The sequence below is a fragment of the Anomaloglossus baeobatrachus genome, chromosome 1, assembly GCF_048569485.1.
Source record: "Anomaloglossus baeobatrachus isolate aAnoBae1 chromosome 1, aAnoBae1.hap1, whole genome shotgun sequence".
Taxonomy (NCBI): Eukaryota; Metazoa; Chordata; class Amphibia; order Anura; family Aromobatidae; genus Anomaloglossus; species Anomaloglossus baeobatrachus.
This window is the reverse complement of record NC_134353.1, coordinates 397,040,676-397,051,643: the sequence shown is the minus strand read 5'-3', so window position 1 is coordinate 397,051,643 and position 10,968 is coordinate 397,040,676.

Here is a 10,968-nt window from a genome sequence, read left to right as displayed (position 1 = left end):
GCTGGTGTAGCGCAGGCACACCTTTCTTAGAGAAGTAGTTGCGACTGGGCATCTGGTACTGGGGCACAGCGACGGACATAAGGTCTCAAAAATCCTGTGTCCACCAGGCGGAAAGGCAGCGTTTCGGTAGCCAAGAACTTACAGAGGGATAAAGTCAACCTCTTAGCTTTGTCATGGGTCGCAGGAAATGGCCTTTTATTCGTCCACATCTGAGGGACAGAGATCTGGCTGCTGTGTGGAGACGGTGGTGAGTAGGGTGTCCCTGGAAAAATGCAGGTTTGTGAGGAAAGTGCAGGCGTAGACATGATGTTGCCTTCATCCAACGTTGGTGCTATCGATGTCTGAGAGAGCTGTACACACGCACTTGTTTCCCCTTCCAAACCAACTGACGACCTACCAAGCAAACTGCCTGTTGCGGTTACAGTTGTGGAAGGTGTGCGTGGAAAACTAGGTGTGACAGCTGTCCCCACAGTCCTAGAAGATGCAGAGCGCGCGGATGCACTGGAAGGGGCAGGGGGTGGATGGTCCACTCCGCTAGGCCGCATTGCAGCATGGTGAGCTTCCCACTGGGACATATGATATTTATTCATGTGACGATTCATGGAAGTTGTCAAACTGCTGAGGTTTTTGCCTCTACTTACAGATTCCCGACAAATTTTACAGATCACATGATTTAGGCGATCCTTTGCAAGGTCAAAAAAGGACCAGGCTAGGCAAGGCTTAGAGGACATGCGACCTGCTGAGCCACCCGGACTAGTGCTCAGAGGCAGAGTGGTGGCTGAGGATGCAGTTGTAGACGTGCTACCAGTACTCCTCCTCTGTCCAGGAAGGCGCAAGGTAACTTCGTCGTCAGTTGCATCCTCCTCCACCGCCTCTGTTGACCTCCTCGAGTGCCTGACTGTGGGTTGACAGTAGGTGGAATCTAGAACTTCCTCATCAAGCGTTGTGTTTGCACTCCCCTCAGCCTCAGACCTAGCCTCCTCCTGCCCTGACCGAATATTTAAGTTGTCATCCCAATCTGGTATCTGCGTCTCATCGTCATCAGTATGTTCCTCATTGTCTCTACCAACAGGTGTTACAGTTTGTGAATAAGGGTCAACATTATCCTCAGAAACTTGGTCATCACGGCCTGAATCTGAGTCACAAAGGTTCTGGGCATCACTGCAGACCATTTCCTGGTCTGTACTCACTGTAGCTTGGGAGCAGACCTCTGACCACGGACAAAGACTTTTTTTCCTTTTCCAACACGCCTGTTCCCCTTTCCACCATCATCTGTCATTTTGCCACTCATTTTGATAGCGACAAGATTGGCAACTTAAAATGTGGTAGTAAAAATTGAGAGGTGGTGTAGATTGCAGAAGTGGTCTAGCTTTATTGACAGCTGAAGAAACAACACTGACTATCCCTGACAATGCAACTATGGCCCTTAAAGTTTCAGCAGTGTTTGCTATTATAATAGCTTAGTAAAAATGAGCAGGAGGGTGGAATGCAGAGGTGCTGGAAATTGCTTGGCACCAGTGGGACACTAATGGAGTACAGCAGCCACTTTTTGGATGCCACTAAGTTTCAGCAGTGTTTGCTATTATAATAGCTTAGTAAAAATGAGCAGGAGGGTGGAATGCAGAGGTGCTGGAAATTGCTTGGCACAAGTGGGACACTAATGGAGTCCAACAGCCACTTTTTGGATGCCACTAAGTTTCAGCACTGTTTGCTATTATAATAGCTTAGTAAAAATGAGCAGGAGGGTGGAATGCAGAGGTGGTGGGATTTGCTGGGCACAAGTGGCACAATAATGGAGTACAGCAGCCACTCTTTGGATGGCACTAACTGGCAGCACTCTTTTCAATTAAAATGGTTTTGCAAAAATGTGCAGGAGGGTAGAATGCAGAGGTGGTGGGACTTGCTTGGCACAAGTGGCACAATAATGGAGTACAGCAGCCACTCTTTGGATGGCACTGACTGGCAGCACTCTTTTCAATTAAAATGGCTTTGCAAAAATGTGCAGGAGGGTACAGTGGCCGGGTTGTGGGTCAGTGTAGAGGAAAGGAAGACTCACTTTCTATCCCTCCTAATGGTGAAATGCAGCAAGGAATTCCCTGAGCTTAGGTACACAGACGCTGTTATCTGAAGCTGTATGCAGCGTTTCCACGGAGCTGACTGTCACCTATGGCTCTGAGCCTGAGGAAATTACCCTGAAAAGGGCTGAAATAAACTTCTGTCCCTAATCTGTAGAGCGCTGTGTGTATAGCGTACACAGCAGGACCGGCAACAGGAGCTGCGTGAGCGGTGACTGTCACCCAGACGCAGAAGGCAGATAATGGCGTCCTGAGGGAAAATGGCCGTATTTATAATGCAAGGACATGGACATGGACAGCCTGTTACACATGCCCTTGCTTGTCTGGCAAAAAGTCCACTGACATGTGGCCCGCCCCACTACACGCGCGCTTAGAAAAAAAAAAAAAAAATGGCGATTGCCATTATCCCAGCAGCACTGATCTAAATGCACAGCCCCCGCACATTATACGCTGAAATTTGATAATAGTGTGAATCACAGAGTGACTCACACTATTACAGTGAAAAGCCAGCTAGTAATTAGGTTGGCTTTTTGCTGATAGAACCGTTCTCGAATGTAACTCGAGCTGCCGAACTTTTTGCAAAAAGCTCGAGTTCTAGTTCTATCTAGAACACCCCCCAAAATCACTCGAACCGCGAACTGGCGCACCACGAACCGCGCTCAACTCTAGTCACTAAGCTTCATCTTCCCTTATCCTTTTGGAAACATCTAGAATGGGAGGGGGAGCTGTGACTAGAGTTGAGCGATGTTCGAGGTTCGCCAATTTCTTGTTCGAGTGATTTCGGGGGTGCTCGAGATCGAACTCGAACGCGAGCTTTTTGCTAAAATCTCGACAGCTCAAGTTACGTTCGAGAACGGTTCGATCAGCAAAAAGCCTAGCTAGTTACTAGCTGGCTTTTCACTGTAATAGTGTGAGTCACTCTGATTCACACTGTTATCAAATTTCAGCGTATAGTATGCGGGGGGGCGCGTTTAGATCAGTGCTGCTGGGATAATGGCGATCACCATTTTTATTTTTTTATTTTTTTCCCTAAGTGCGCGTGCAGTGGGGCGGGCCAGCATGTCAGCCAATCACAGACACACACACACACAGCTAAGTGGTCTTTTTTGCCAGGCAAGCAAGGGCATATGTCATAGTCTGTGAATGTCACATGTCCTTGCATTATAAATACGGCCATTTTCTCTCACGGCGCCATTATCTGCTTTCTGCGTGTAGGTGACAGTCACCGCTCACGCAGCTCCTGTCGCCGCTCCGGCTGTGTACGCTATACACACAGCTCTCTACAGATTATGGACAATAGTTTATTTCAGCCCTTTTCAGGGCTGATTTCCTCGGGCTCAGAGCCATAGGTGACAGGCAGGTCCGTGGAAACGCTGTATACAGCTTCAGATAACAGTGTCTGTGTACCTAAGCTCAGGGAATTCCTTGCTGCATTTCACTATTAGGAAGGATAGAAAGTGAGGCTTCCTTTCCTGTCCACTGACCCAGAGAACCCGGCCACTGTACCCACCTGCCCACTTTTGCCACACTATTTTTATAGCAAACAGTGCTGAAACTTAGTGGCATCCAAAAAGTGGCTGCTATACTCCATTGTTGTCCCACTGGTGCCAAGCAATTTCCAGCACCTCTGCATTCTACCCTCATGCACATGTTGCTACTCTATTTTTATAGCAAACAGTGCTGAAAATTAGTGGCATCCACAAAGTGTCTGCTATACTAATTTTGTGTCCCACTTGTGCCAAGCAAGTTCCAGCACCTCTGCATTCTACCCTCATGCACATTTTGATATGCTATTTTTATAGCAAACAGTGCTGAAAATTAGTGCCATCCAAAAAGTGTCTGTTATACTAATTTTGTGTCCCACCTGTGCCAAGCAAGTCCCATCACCTCTGCATTCAACCCTCATGCACATTTTGCAACGCTATTTTTATAGCAAACAGTGCTGATAATTAGTGGCAACCAAAAAGTGTCTGCTATACTAATTTAGTGTCCCACTGGTGCCAAGCAAGTTCCAGCACCTCTGCATTCTACCCTCATGCACATTTTGCTACGCTATTTTTATAGCAAACAGTGCTGAACATAAGTGGCATCCAAAAAGTGTCTGCTATACTAATTTTGTGTGCCACTTGTGCCAAGCAAGTCCCATCACCTCTGCATTCAACCCTCATGCACATTTTGATACGCTATTTTTATAGCAAACAGTGCTGAAAATTAGTAGCATCCACAAAGTGTCTGCTATACTAATTGTGTGTGCCACTTGTGCCAAGCAAGTCCCATCACCTCTGCATTCAACCCTCATGCACATTTTGATACGCTATTTTTATAGCAAACAGTGCTGAAAATTAGTGGCATCCACAAAGTGTCTGCTATACTAATTTAGTGTCCCACTGGTGCCAAGCAAGTCCCACCACCTCTGCATTCTACCCTCATGCACATTTTGCTACGCTATTTTTATAGCAAACTCAGGGAATTCCTTGCTGCATTTCATCATTAGGAGGGATAGAAAGTGAGGCTTCCTTTACTGTCCTGGTACACACAGAACACGGCCACTGTACCCACCTGCCCACTTTTGCCACGCTATTTAATTTTCCAAAAGAGCTGACAATTTTTCTGCCATCTTAAAATTGTCTGGAATACTAAGTTAGTGTTTCTTTGCTGCCAAGCAAGGTACAACACATGTGCATTCTACACTCCTTTCCATTTCTGGAGCGCAATTATTAACTGCAGGTAGTCCAGCCAATCTGTGACGAAGGTGCAGGCGTGGATATAATGTTGCCTTCATCCAATGGTGGTTCTCTCGATATCTGACAGCTCAACAATACCATCTGTTTCCACTTCCAAAACAAGTGACAACCTGCCAATCACACTCCCGCTTACGGGTAAAGGGGTGGAAGTTCAGCGTGAAAAAGCATGTGTGACTGCTGTCCCCACAGTCACAAAGGATGAAGAGCACGCAGATGCACTTGATGGGGCAGGCGGTGGTTGCACAGCCCCGCTAGGATGCATTGTAGCACAGTGAAATTCCCATTGCGACTTATGCTTTATTTTAAGTCTTTTACTTGGTGGGCTCCCCAGTATGCAGCCATACCACGCAACAGGAAAAGGACTCTAGGCAGTTGGGTTGATAAATGATTGTTTAACTTTCACAAAACAAACAATAAGAACCATGCATAAAATTGAAATAATAGAACAATCTATTCAGTTGCCTACTACCTGCTAATCCCTCTTCGTAGCAGCAGTAATTGTGTTTGTGCGTGTGTGTGTGTGTGTGCGAACACGACTTACCAGTGACGCATCACAAGAGCTTCAAAGTTATCTACCTAAACATAGACAAAACACATTACCCCCCCCTGAATACCCTTGTTAGCTGAAGCCTCACAGAAAAGGCAGATGATAACAGTGTGAATGCAAACCACACAGCTCTGCAACACAGTCATGGAAATCTTGAAAAGCAACAGTCAATGCAAACATGTCCCTCTATGATTTAAACTGTACGTGACAATTTGACAGTGCAGAGGCAGCAAGTCTTATTGTCTATATGGTCGGCCTACCCAGAACAGATATGTGTTTTGCTAATAAAACAAAGTGTTGCGTGCACGCGTTACTATCTGGGCACAGCCTACCATACCCGGGTACTGTGATGTCCAGTTGCCATAAATACAGACTTTACGCTCCTCTCACGGTAAACAGTATAGACATCACCGGAAGAATGTTGGTCTGTGGCACAGGATGCTGCTCACTGGCGTTACGGTCCTCCTCACCAAACTCCAATACGACTCCCCTCCTGTTACGGGGGGCTGTCTGATAATAAAACCCAAAGGAATATCAGACAGTCAGGGTCCACTGTGCAAAGACTCTGCTGCAGACTATGGCAGAGGATAAGGGGTATATAAGTGTGCCACTGTAAATAGTAATAGCACAAGTGCAGAGTGCAATACCTCTGTTAAACTCACAGAGGAATATAATTAGGAAATAAAGCAATTCCTCCCTTACTTGGAGGGTGTGTGGTATGGTCTCTGTTAATGGTCACAGAGACAAAAGCAGTGAGTGTGAAATGGCACCTACCTAGGTCCGTTCCTCTAGCGGTGCCAGGAGACGGACAGCAGCGTAAGACGCACAAAGCTCCTACCTGCGTTCGCTCCACTGGTGTGCGAGGACACAACCCACTAGATATGGCACCTGCCTGGGTCCGCTCCACTAGTGGTGCAAAAGAGACGGACAGCAGCATAAGCCGCACAAAGCTCCTACCTATGTTTGCTCCCCTAGCGTGCGAGGATACAAACAACTGCCAGACGCAGTATAAGGAACGTTACCCTAGCGGCAATGTCCACCTACGAGTAGAATCACAAGGCCCAGCCGGACCATGTGCCTCAGGCACCTGCCTATGTCCGCTCCACTAAGATGTAAGGATACGGACCGCAGCCGAAGCTGTAAGGTATAAGAACGCTACCCTGCCGGTAGCGCTCACCTAGCATAGACAGAGAGATGCCTAGAGGGACGTGCACAGAGCGTCCACTCTCATGCATGAACCAAGAGGACTGAGCGCAGTGCGGCGTGCATCAGGGTCTTTTATAGACTCTGTGCCTCATCCAAGATGGAGGACACCAGAGCCAATCTGCTGCCAATCGACAGGAATGACGTCACGCTGGCCTATCACCGAGCAAAGCGTCACAAGCACATGACCAGCGACCAATCGGCATAGAAGGTGTCAGAGACATGTGACCACATGTCACAAGCACATGACCAGCGGCCAATCAGCTTAGAAGGTGTCAGAGACATGTGACCTCGTGTCAGCGATGATGTCACCCGCACATGTGCAATGGCTCCAAGATAGGACTTAGTCTCCAGCACTTGCACATGTGCAGTAGCACGAAATCCGAACATTGTCTCCAATGCTCGCACATGTGCAGTAGCAAGAAATCTGGACATAGTCTCCAGTGCCACAGCAACCGTAACAGTACCTTCCCCTCAAGGGCCCCCCTCCCGGCGACGCAGGTAATCGGCAACTAAGTCAGGAGCATGGACAGCCTCCTCAGGCTCCCAATCTATCAAGAAAAACCTGCGCCCTCTATCCATCTTAGAACCAACTATGGCTCGTACCTCATAGCTAGAGCGAGAGGAATCAGAGGCAGGAGAGTGCACTTCACGAGCGTGAGGTAAAATAGCCGGCTTTAGCAGTGAGACATGGAATTTGTCATGGATCCTAAGATGGACGGGTAACTTCAATTGGTAGACTACAGGATTTACCTGTCGAAGAACCTCATAAGGACCCAGGAAGCGAGGAGCAAATTTGACAGAGCTCACTCTAAGTTTCACGTGTTTTGCAGAGAGCCACACAAAGTCCCCCGGAGAAAAGACAGGAGCCGGGATGACGAAACCGATCGGACACCGTCTTCATACAGTCCTTAGCTGCTTGGATCGACTCTTGAGTCCGATTCCAAACCTCTCTGGCATTAGTTGCCCAGTCGGCCACAAGAGGAGGAGGTGCAGCAGCGGGAAACGGTACCGGTACCCTAGGGTGTTGCCCATTATTGAGTACGAACGGTGTCTGCCCAGTGGCCTCAGCCAGCGAATTGTTAAGGGCAAATTCTGCCCAGGGTAGGAGGGAGGACCAGTTATCGTGGTTCTCAGCAACAAAGTGTCGAAGGTATATAATAATGGATTGATTGGTACGCTCAACCAAACCATTGGTCTCCGGATGGTATGCCGAAGAGACATTCAACTCAATTTGCAGAAGGCTACAAAGATCTCGCCAGAAACGGGAAGCAAATTGCGGGCCTCTATCACAAATGATACGATCTGGCATCCCGTGAAGCCTAAAGACATGCTTGAGGAATAGTTTGGCTAGTACCCTAGAAGATGGGATTCTCGATAACGGTACGAGATGAACCATCCGGGAGAAATGGTCCGTAATGAACCACACAAATCTATGTCCCTGTGAACACGGAAGATCACCCACAAAGTCCATGCCTACCACCTCCCATGGTCTATCTGGCACTGGTAAAGGATGCAAGAGCCCAGCCGGTCTCTGCTGTAATGGGCGGTTGCGAGCACACGAGTAGCAGGAACCGACATATCTCTTGACGTGGCTGGCTAAGTGTGGCCACCAATACCACCTCTCGAGTAACTCTCGTGTCCGTCTAATACCAAAATGCCCACCTACCTTTGAGGTGTGGGCCCACGACAGTATATCATTCTGTCGATCCAGCGGAACAAAGGTCTTGCCCGGTGGGATTTGGTCTAACGTCACAGGGGAGAGCGTATGAAAAACCCTGGAGGGAAGGATAAGACGAGGTTCGTCAATCTCTTCCTGGGTAGAAACCACAGAGCGAGACAGGGCGTCTGCCTTGTTATTCTTACTCCCCGACAGATAGTTGATGGAGAAGTGAAAGCGGGAGAAAAACAAGGACCAGCGGGCTTGGCGAGGATTCAGACGCTGAGCGGTTTGTAAGTACGTCAGATTCTTATGGTCTGTATAGACCTGGAAAGGATGTTTCGCTCCTTCTAGCAAGTGACGCCACTCCTCCAAGGCTAATCTCAGGGCGAGCAGTTCCCTATCCACAATGGTATAGTTTCTCACTGCCGGTGAAAAGGCTTTAGCAAAGAAGAAACACGGCCTTTTTCTACCTACACCGTTCTTTTGATACAAGACCACACCAGCACCCACTAAAGAGGCATCAACCTCCAAGAGGAAGGGCTTATTCTCATCGGGTCTTTGAAGAACAGGAGCAGTTGAAAAGTGTCTTTTTACTGCCTCAAAAGCCTGGGATGTCTCAGTAGACCAGACTTTTGGATTAGCACCTTTCTTAGTCAAGGCCACCAAAGGGGCCACTAAAGTGGAGAAATGGGGTATTAACTGCCGGTAATAATTTATGAATCCTAAGAAGCGTTGCACCGTCTTCAAGGAATGAGGTTCGGACCATTCCAGGACAGCAGAGAGCTTCGCAGGATCCATAGCCAGACCCTCTTGTGAGATAATGTAACCCAAAAAAATCAAGGATGACTGCTCGAATACACACTTTTCAAGTTTAGCAAACAATGAGTGCTCCCTTAAACGGGAAAGGACACGAACAACATCCTGACGATAAGTCTCCAGATCAGAAGAAAAAAATCAGGATGTCGTCCAGATACACCACGACGGAGGATAACAGTAAATCCCTGAACACATCGTTTACGAAGTCCTGAAATACTGCGGGTGCATTACATAAACCAAAAGGCATGACGAGGTATTCATAGTGACCGTCTCGGGTGTTAAAAGCGGTCTTCCATTCGTCACCCTCTCGAATTCGTACCAAGTTATACGCACCCCGCAGATCCAACTTCGTAAAAACCTGAGCTCCCCTCAGTCTGTCAAAGAGCTCTGAAATTAAAGGTAACGGGTATTTGTTCTTTATTGTGATTGCGTTGAGACCCCTGTAATCTATGCAGGGACGCAAATCACCCTCTTTCTTCCGAACAAAGAAAAACCCAGCTCCCGCGGGAGAGACAAACTTACGAATGAACCCCATCTCTAAACTCTCTCTTATATAGGTCGACATGGCCTCCGACTCAGGTATTGACAGGGGGTAAACCCTGCCCTTAGGTGGAACCGAACCTGGGATAAGGTCTATGGCGCAGTCATACGGCCTATGGGGTGGAAGAACCTCAGCACCCTGTTTGGAGAACACGTCAGCGAAATCCAAATAGGGTGTAGGTATGGGAGAGAGATCAGTTGATGCAACTGCAACGACCTTAGGTGGTAAGGGAAGACATCGGGACTGACATTTCGAACCCCAACTAATAATGCTGTCGGACTCCTAGTCAATTAGAGGAGCATGGGTCCGAAGCCATGGGAGACCCAGAAGAACGTCGTCTATACCCTCAGGCAAAACAAGAAAAGAAATCTCCTCTATGTGATCCTGAGACAGGGAAAGGCGCAAGGGAACTGTCCTCAATGTAATGGAGTCAGACAACATAGTCCCATTAACAACACGGACAGGAATGGGCGCCTCTAACATGATAGAGGGAATATTGTGTCTCTTCACAAATTCTGAGGACACAAAAGTCCCATCAGCTCCGGAATCCACAAAAGCCATAATAGGCCATGTATTCTCAGAGAATGAGAGCTGACCTGAGATACTACACTTAGAGGGTGCAGAAGACGTCTCTAGTAACCCCCCTCTAATGGTTACTAGGTCTGGGAGTTTCTCTGACGGCTAGGACACTTGTTGGCATAGTGCCCAGCCTGACGACATACGTAACATATAGGAGGACCAGACTTGCGTAGTCTGGAGGACGTATGACCTAACTCCATAGGAGTGGGAGATGTCTCAGATGCTGAGGAAGATGGTAGTGGGCCCTCAACAACTGGAATAGCCCAATGCTTAGGGCGTGAGGAAGAGACCTCGAGCCTACGTTCCTTATGGCGTACGGCGATCCTTGTTGCTACAGTGATTAAGTCCTCCAGAGAAGCAGGGACCTCACGAGTAGCAAGGGAATCCCTGACATAGCCTGCCAACCCTCTCCAGAAGATAGGAATCAACACCTTTTCTGGCCAATCTAGTTCTGCCACCAGAGTTCTAAAAGCAATGGCATACGAACTAGCGGATAACGAACCCTGAGATAGATCTAACAGTCTCAGGGCCGCATCATGGGTAACCTGCGGACCCATGAATACCGCTTTAAGAGCTTCAAGAAAGTCTTGATGTCTCAGAGTAACCACATCAGAGCGCTCCCATAGGGGAGTCGCCCATTCTAAGGCTTTGTCCTGAAGTAAGGATATGATAAAGCCTACTCTGGACCTCTCCGTAGAGAAGCGAGAAGAGTTGACCTCTAGGTGTATCTGATACTGACTAATGAAACCACGACATGATCTGGCATCGCCAGAATATCTATTTGGCAGAGCAAGTCGAGG